Source organism: Salvia hispanica, chromosome 4 (assembly GCF_029641045.1).
Source record: "Salvia hispanica isolate PSC_SH4W2 chromosome 4, Shi_PSC_v1, whole genome shotgun sequence".
Lineage (NCBI taxonomy): Eukaryota > Viridiplantae > Streptophyta > Magnoliopsida > Lamiales > Lamiaceae > Salvia > Salvia hispanica.
In genome coordinates this window covers 51,351,418-51,357,704 of record NC_142695.1, presented here as the reverse complement: position 1 = coordinate 51,357,704, position 6,287 = coordinate 51,351,418, and the positions used below count along the sequence as shown (strand labels likewise).

At 43.9% G+C, this 6,287-nt stretch overlaps 1 non-coding gene and 1 pseudogene across 1 annotated transcript; one reads left to right on the top strand and one right to left on the bottom strand.

The window, feature by feature from the left end:
• The first annotated feature begins 1,374 nt into the window (after positions 1-1,374).
• On the top strand, positions 1,375-3,751 carry LOC148929385 (uncharacterized; annotated as a pseudogene).
• LOC125200115 (small nucleolar RNA R71) lies at positions 1,777-1,883 on the bottom strand. The gene has a single exon (XR_007172674.2). It is a non-coding gene; the product is annotated as a small nucleolar RNA R71 (small nucleolar RNA).
• Positions 3,752-6,287: the final 2,536 nt, after the last annotated feature.

The window sequence follows — 6,287 nt, the reverse complement described above, 5'->3', positions numbered from 1 at the left end:
TTACCTATTGCCTAACGCCCGATCGGGCGTTTTTACGCAGTATCCGTTTTTGCCCTTTTTCTCTCCAAGTATAAAAGGGGTTCTTCTTCATTTTCGAACCCTAACCTTCCCCACGACAAATTGAGAGAAAAAATCGAGAGATACAAGTCATTGAAGGCAAGGAGGCTTCCATCTTCAAGAGATTGAAGAAGAAAGATCCTCCCCAACATCAAGTCTACATTAGGGAGTTCTATTACCTTTTCTTACTATGTTTTCCTTTGAAGTTTTTGTATTTTCTTTTGTCTTAGCTTCCATTATGAGTAGCTAAGTTCTTATTAGGGATATTGGTGAAGTTTGTATGGAATTCATGGGCTAAATCTTGATTTATGCTTATCTATGTCTTATGTGGTGGTTTTGTTGGTTGTTGTGCTTTTTCATTATCCAATTGATTAGCTACCAGTTTGATATGTCTTATTCTAATTATTGTCGTTGAAAGATGCTTAATTAGATAGTTAAATGACCAACATTTTCGTGCGTTGTATGTGCTCGAGAGAGACATAGTAGAGAGAGGGCTTGGGTCCGTAGGTTGTAGGAGTTGGTTTCGAAGTGTAGGGAGGAGACTCCGACATTAGAGGCCGATCAACGCGTTAGGTGCACCCGAGAGGGGGTCTAACCAATTAACCCGACCTTCCTAGCCACACATAGGACTATTTAGATGAGCATGATCCCTAGGTGAACACCCGTGATCCATACCAACGGATCAATATCCCTATCTTTCCAACTTGAGTGAAAACTATCTTTTTTCTTGTCTTAATTTCCTTTTGCTCTTACTTACTTACTTGTTCTTTGATCTTAGTTAAGAAAAAACCCAAAAACCCCTTCTATTAGTCTAGATAGTGTTCAAAGTTGCGTCGTAGTACTCAAGCCGGCATTTAGTCTTCGAGGATCGATAATTTCAACTTGCCACGTGCTACATACCCCTTACACTTGTGGGTGACATATTTATTGCAAATTTAGCATGAGTCAAGTTTTTGGCGCCGTTGCCGGGGACTAATTTGCTTTTGTGTTTGATATTGTGATAAGATAGAGAATACTAGTTTAGACATTTACTTGCTTTATTTAGTTTAGTTTTCTAGTTTAGCTCTAATTTCCCTTTGTTTCCTCTCTTGTGTTGTGTAGGTTTTTATGCTCACGCGCTCAAGGCATCTACCCCTTGAGCCGATTAATTTAGAGATAGAAGCCGCCAATAGAAGAAGAGGAGGACGAGGGAGGAGAGCACGAGCTCAACATCTAGTTGAGCCAATGGAAAATCCAAATGGGAACAACGAGGAAGTACCACCTCCACCTCCACCTCCCCTTAATCAAGACCAAATCATCCTCCAACTACAATAACAAATGGAGGAGATGAGAAGGGAAAGAGAGGAGGAAAGGAGAAGAGAAGCACCGGTTAGAAATGCATTTGGGAACGTTAATATCCCAATGCCACCCATTGATCCAAGAGTGAATGCCAACAATTTTGAGTTGAAGACGACATTGATCCAATTTGTGGAGCAACGTGTTTTCTCGGGAAGACCCACGGAGGATCCTAATATGCATTTAGCCAAATTCTTGGAGATTGCCAACACAACCAAGCTTAATGGGGTTCCCGAAGATACAATCAAGCTTAGGCTATTCCCTTTCTCATTGACGGGATATGCTAGAGATTGGTTTGATAACCTTGAGCCGGGCTCGGTTATAAGTTGGGACGACTTAGCCAAAAAGTTCTTGGAGAGGTTCTTCCCTCTTAGCTCTACTCTCAACCTACAAGCGGAGATCTCCCATTTTAAAATGAAGAGCCAAGAGTCTATGTTTGAAGCATGGGAGAGGTTTAACGCTTTGTTGAAGAAGTGTCCTAACCATGGGCTATCTCCGGGCCATCAAGTGAGCCTTTTCTACAATGGATGCTCGGAATTTATCAAAAGTCAACTAGACTTTGGTTCGGGGGGATCATTCTTGGACAAAGGGGTCGATGAGTGCAAGAAGATGCTTCAAAGGCTTGCATACACTAGCAAGAGTTGGAGCTCGGGTCGAGATGGCTCTATGCCGGTAGCTTCGGTTGTTGATTCGGATGCATTCAATCTCCTCAACCAACAAATGATGATTCTCAATCAAAAGGTGGATAGCATAAGTTTGGGGATGGCACCCAATGTAGAGCCTCAACCTATCGTAGAGGATATTAATTATGTGCATCAAGGGGGAAACCAAGGAGGAAATCAAAGGAACTTCTACAATTATCACCCCAACAATGGGGGTGGTAATTATCGTCCATCCTTCAATACACATCCAAATCTTTCGTATGGAAATCCGAATAATGCTATTCAACCGAGTGGGGTTAACAATGCACCTAGCACTTCAAAGTCTTCAAGTGATGTTACCAATGAGCTTCTAAAAGCTTTGATGGAGAAGACCGATGGGATTATGGAACACTCTACCAAGAGAATTGATAAAGTTGAGACGGCGGTAGTAGAAGTTGCTACAAGAATGGGGGCCTTGGAGCACCAAATGAGTCAAATTGCTCAAACCGTGGGTCAACTTCATCAACCGGGGCAATTCCCAAGCACTACAATTCCAAATCCGAAAGATTGCAAGGCAATCTACTTGAGGAGTGGGACAAGTTATGAGAGTCCTCCTATGCCCGAAGTGGAAGCTAAGGAAGTACCCGAAGAAGAGAAAGAAGAAGAGGAAATAGAGGTGGAGTCACCTAATATGCCATCCGAGGGTCAACCCGAGGCAATTATTCCTCCCAAGCCCATGGAAGTCAAAATACCATTTCCTCAAGTGGTACACAAGAAGAAATTAGATGAAAAGTTTGCAAAGTTCCTTGAGATCTTCAAAAAGGTGCACCTCAATATACCTCTCATTGAGGCACTCCAACAAATGCCCGGCTATCTCAAATTCTTGAAGGAGATTATGTCAAAGAAGAAGAAGTTAGTTGACTATGAAACCGTGAGCTTGACCGAGAATTGTAGTGCAATCATCCAACAAAAGATGCCGGCAAAGATGAAAGATCCGGGAAGCTTTAACATATCTTGTGTGATCGGGAATGATAGGCAAACTAAGGCCTTGTGTGATTTGGGGGCAAGCATAAATCTTATGCCTTTAAGCTTCTTCCGGAAGTTGAAGTTTGGTGTCTTAAAGCCGACCACCATCACCCTTCAAATGGCGGATAAGTCCGTCAAGTTCCCTAATGGGATCCTTGAAAATGTCTTAGTAAGGGTGAATGATTTTATCTTCCCCGTGGACTTTGTTGTCTTGGATATGAAGGAGGATCCTAATGTTCCTCTCATTCTTGGAAGGCCATTCCTTGCGACCGGGAAAGCTTTAATTGATGTCACCAAGGGAGAACTCACCCTTAGGCATGGGAACAAGATGGCCATCCTTTCCATGTTGGATAAGATGAAACGCCATGAAATGGAAGAATCCAAAAGAGTGGAAGAAGTGCATTTGAAGGTAGAAGAATGCAAGGTGATGAATGTTGCACATATAAAAGCTAAGGATGATGAGGTTGAAAAGCCCTTGGAGGAAATCTTGGTTCTTTGAGCTTGAGAATGAAACAAGTTTGGGGGAGCAAAAGAAAGAGGTGTCAAAATGGGCAAATGGTAAATCTCATGGAGTTGACATTGGAGAAAATGGCAAGCCTATTTGGTGGAAAAAGCGGCTAAACAAGCTTTATTTGGCCGCAAAAGCTAGGACGGGCCCCGATGAGGTGATCCGAGTGAGCTTGGATCATTAAGTGAAAGCTTGAAGACCGTCGGGCAAACGACGTTAAACAATTGCGCTATAGGGGAGGCAACCCCTAGTAGGTACAATTTTATTTGAGTTTTTATGTTTTTCTTTCGTTTTTTTTTTTTTTAGAAGTTTTCTTAGTGGTTGTTTTGGTGTATCGTTTTAAGTATGTTTAATGCTCATATTACTTTCAAGTTGGGTATGTGTTTGTTTTGTAGTTTTTGGAACAGGAAAATAGGGATGAACGGGTCGAAAAACTGTAGACGGGCGAAGTCGGAACTCAAGGCAGAAAGTTCGCCCGACCGGGCGTTTGCGCATAAGCAAAACGCCCGATCGGGCTTTTTAATCGCGAGTCAGAAAAGTCGCCCGAGTCGGGCGTTTGTCAATTGACAGAACGCCCGATCGGGCGTTCCTGCGCAGTATAAATTCGCGCGAGGCAGTCCATTCAGCTGCGCCCGACCTCGACGAACCCTACCCCCAATTTCCGATTTCCGGCCAATTCCACCCATTTTTCTCCACTAATTCAGGTAAGAATGGTACTAAGAGCCGAAGATTGTGATGTGGAGTTAAAGGTGGCGGGCACTTGCAAAGCTCGATTATAGAGTATCTAAATTTCCATGCCAGGAGGCCCTCACTCAATTGGGCTTGGCACAGTGTTTTGACGAGCTTTGTGAAGTGGGCCAACTGACGGTGCTCTTCAACGGGGAAAATATTCATTCCTATCAAGTGCTCACGCTAGAGTTTCTCTCCACTTTGGAGGTGGTCACGGATCGAAGGAGGATTAGAGCTATGAAGTTCCGGATGAGAAACGAACCATATGAGTTGACTATGGAGGACTTCAAGGGGATGCATGGGTTCACAGCAGATGATCATACAGAGCCGGATGATTTTGATAAAAATGCATTTTGGAGGGCGATCACCGGGCTGAATGAGAGCTTTCAAGCCAACAGGGCTAAGACATCGATGATCCGGAACCCTGTGTTGAGGATGATTCAAAAGGCGTGTGTAGGCCACCCGTTTGCCCGATCACAACAAGGCAGCGTGCAACGGGATGAGCTCTTTCTATTATGGAGTCTTCTTCACAAGAGGTCAATCAACCTTGCCCATTACATGATCAAGCACCTTGAGCGAGCGTCCAAGAAGGATAAGGGCACACTGTGTTGTGGGGGTGTCATAGGGTCCATTGCACTCCACCTGGGAGTGTACACTGAGGACCTAGTTAGGGATATTGGGGAGTCCTGGATGGACCTCAATTATCTGAGAAGAACAAGATTTATTACAGTGGACCGACGCCGGCGGGCTTATCTTTATCAGAGAGATGATGATCACTACCCCCTTCCGGACGTGTTGAACACATATGTGAATGGTCCCGACTATACGATAAACTGGAGCATGAATGCCGATTCCCACAGAGCTTGCAAGGCAGACAATCCACCCGTTCTCCCATGGCAGTCATATGACCCTAGTCCGCAGTATGCTGATGACAACCCCTATGTGGAGCTCCCAGATCACATGGTTGGAGTTGAGGAGACGGACAATGAAGAAGTGGATGATGATGAAGAGGAGGTTCCCCGCCACGATGAGGCCGGCACGAGCAATCCGAGGAGACGCGATCGACAAGAGCGAGAGGATGAGGATATGAGCTCTCTCATCGACAGAGTGGCTCGGCTGGAGGTCAGACAGGAGGAGTACTGGGCTCAGAATGAAGCTCGTTGGAGTCAGTATGAGACAAGCTGGAATCAATTCACTGACTTCAACAACACACAATGGGCCAACCTCAATGCCCAGCTCGATGAGTTCCGAGGCTACAGGCAGCATCTGCCCCCTCCTCCGCAATGAAGGTCCATGGGAGATCCACTCTCTTTCAAACTTATCCTAGCTTTGCTTGGGATAAGTTTGGGGGGGTGTCTAGTGGATTCCCTTTTCACCTCTCTCTCTTTGTCGTGGTTTGTTTATACTATCTTTGCTTTGATTTGGTGATACCCCGGCCTGTACCCCTATTATTTTGACTATATTTGATGATGATGTTTAGGCATGTAACCTTAACTAATGTTGTTCTTTGTTTTTGGATTTTGGTGAATGTTTTCCTTGTTTCGTTTATGTTTTTAGGTTTGCTTTGCTTGTTTTCTTTGTGTGTTCAATAATCTCCCTTGGGTAGAATGCTAGTAGGGTGAGAGAAAGTGATGTTCGAACGAGTGTGAGGATTTGTTGGAGGAGTTGCCAATGATGATTTTGTGCAAAAATTTTCGAAAATCTTGTTGATATGGCTAAGTAACATGTAATTTTCATTTCAAATTGCCTAAAGTGAATTGCATGGTGCCTTGTCTTTTGCCAAAATGACCTTGTGAGAATTAAGCCTATACTATCACTAAATGTGAGTTTTATCTCAAACATGTCATTTGTTTCTAGAACTTGCTCGCGATCTCCTTGAGTCTACATAGTGGCTATAGAGATAAGGGAGGATGTTAGGCCATTTTTATTAGCCAAATCCTAGTTTTACCCGTTATGTTAATAATCCTTGTTAGCCCACTTTGAGCCTATAA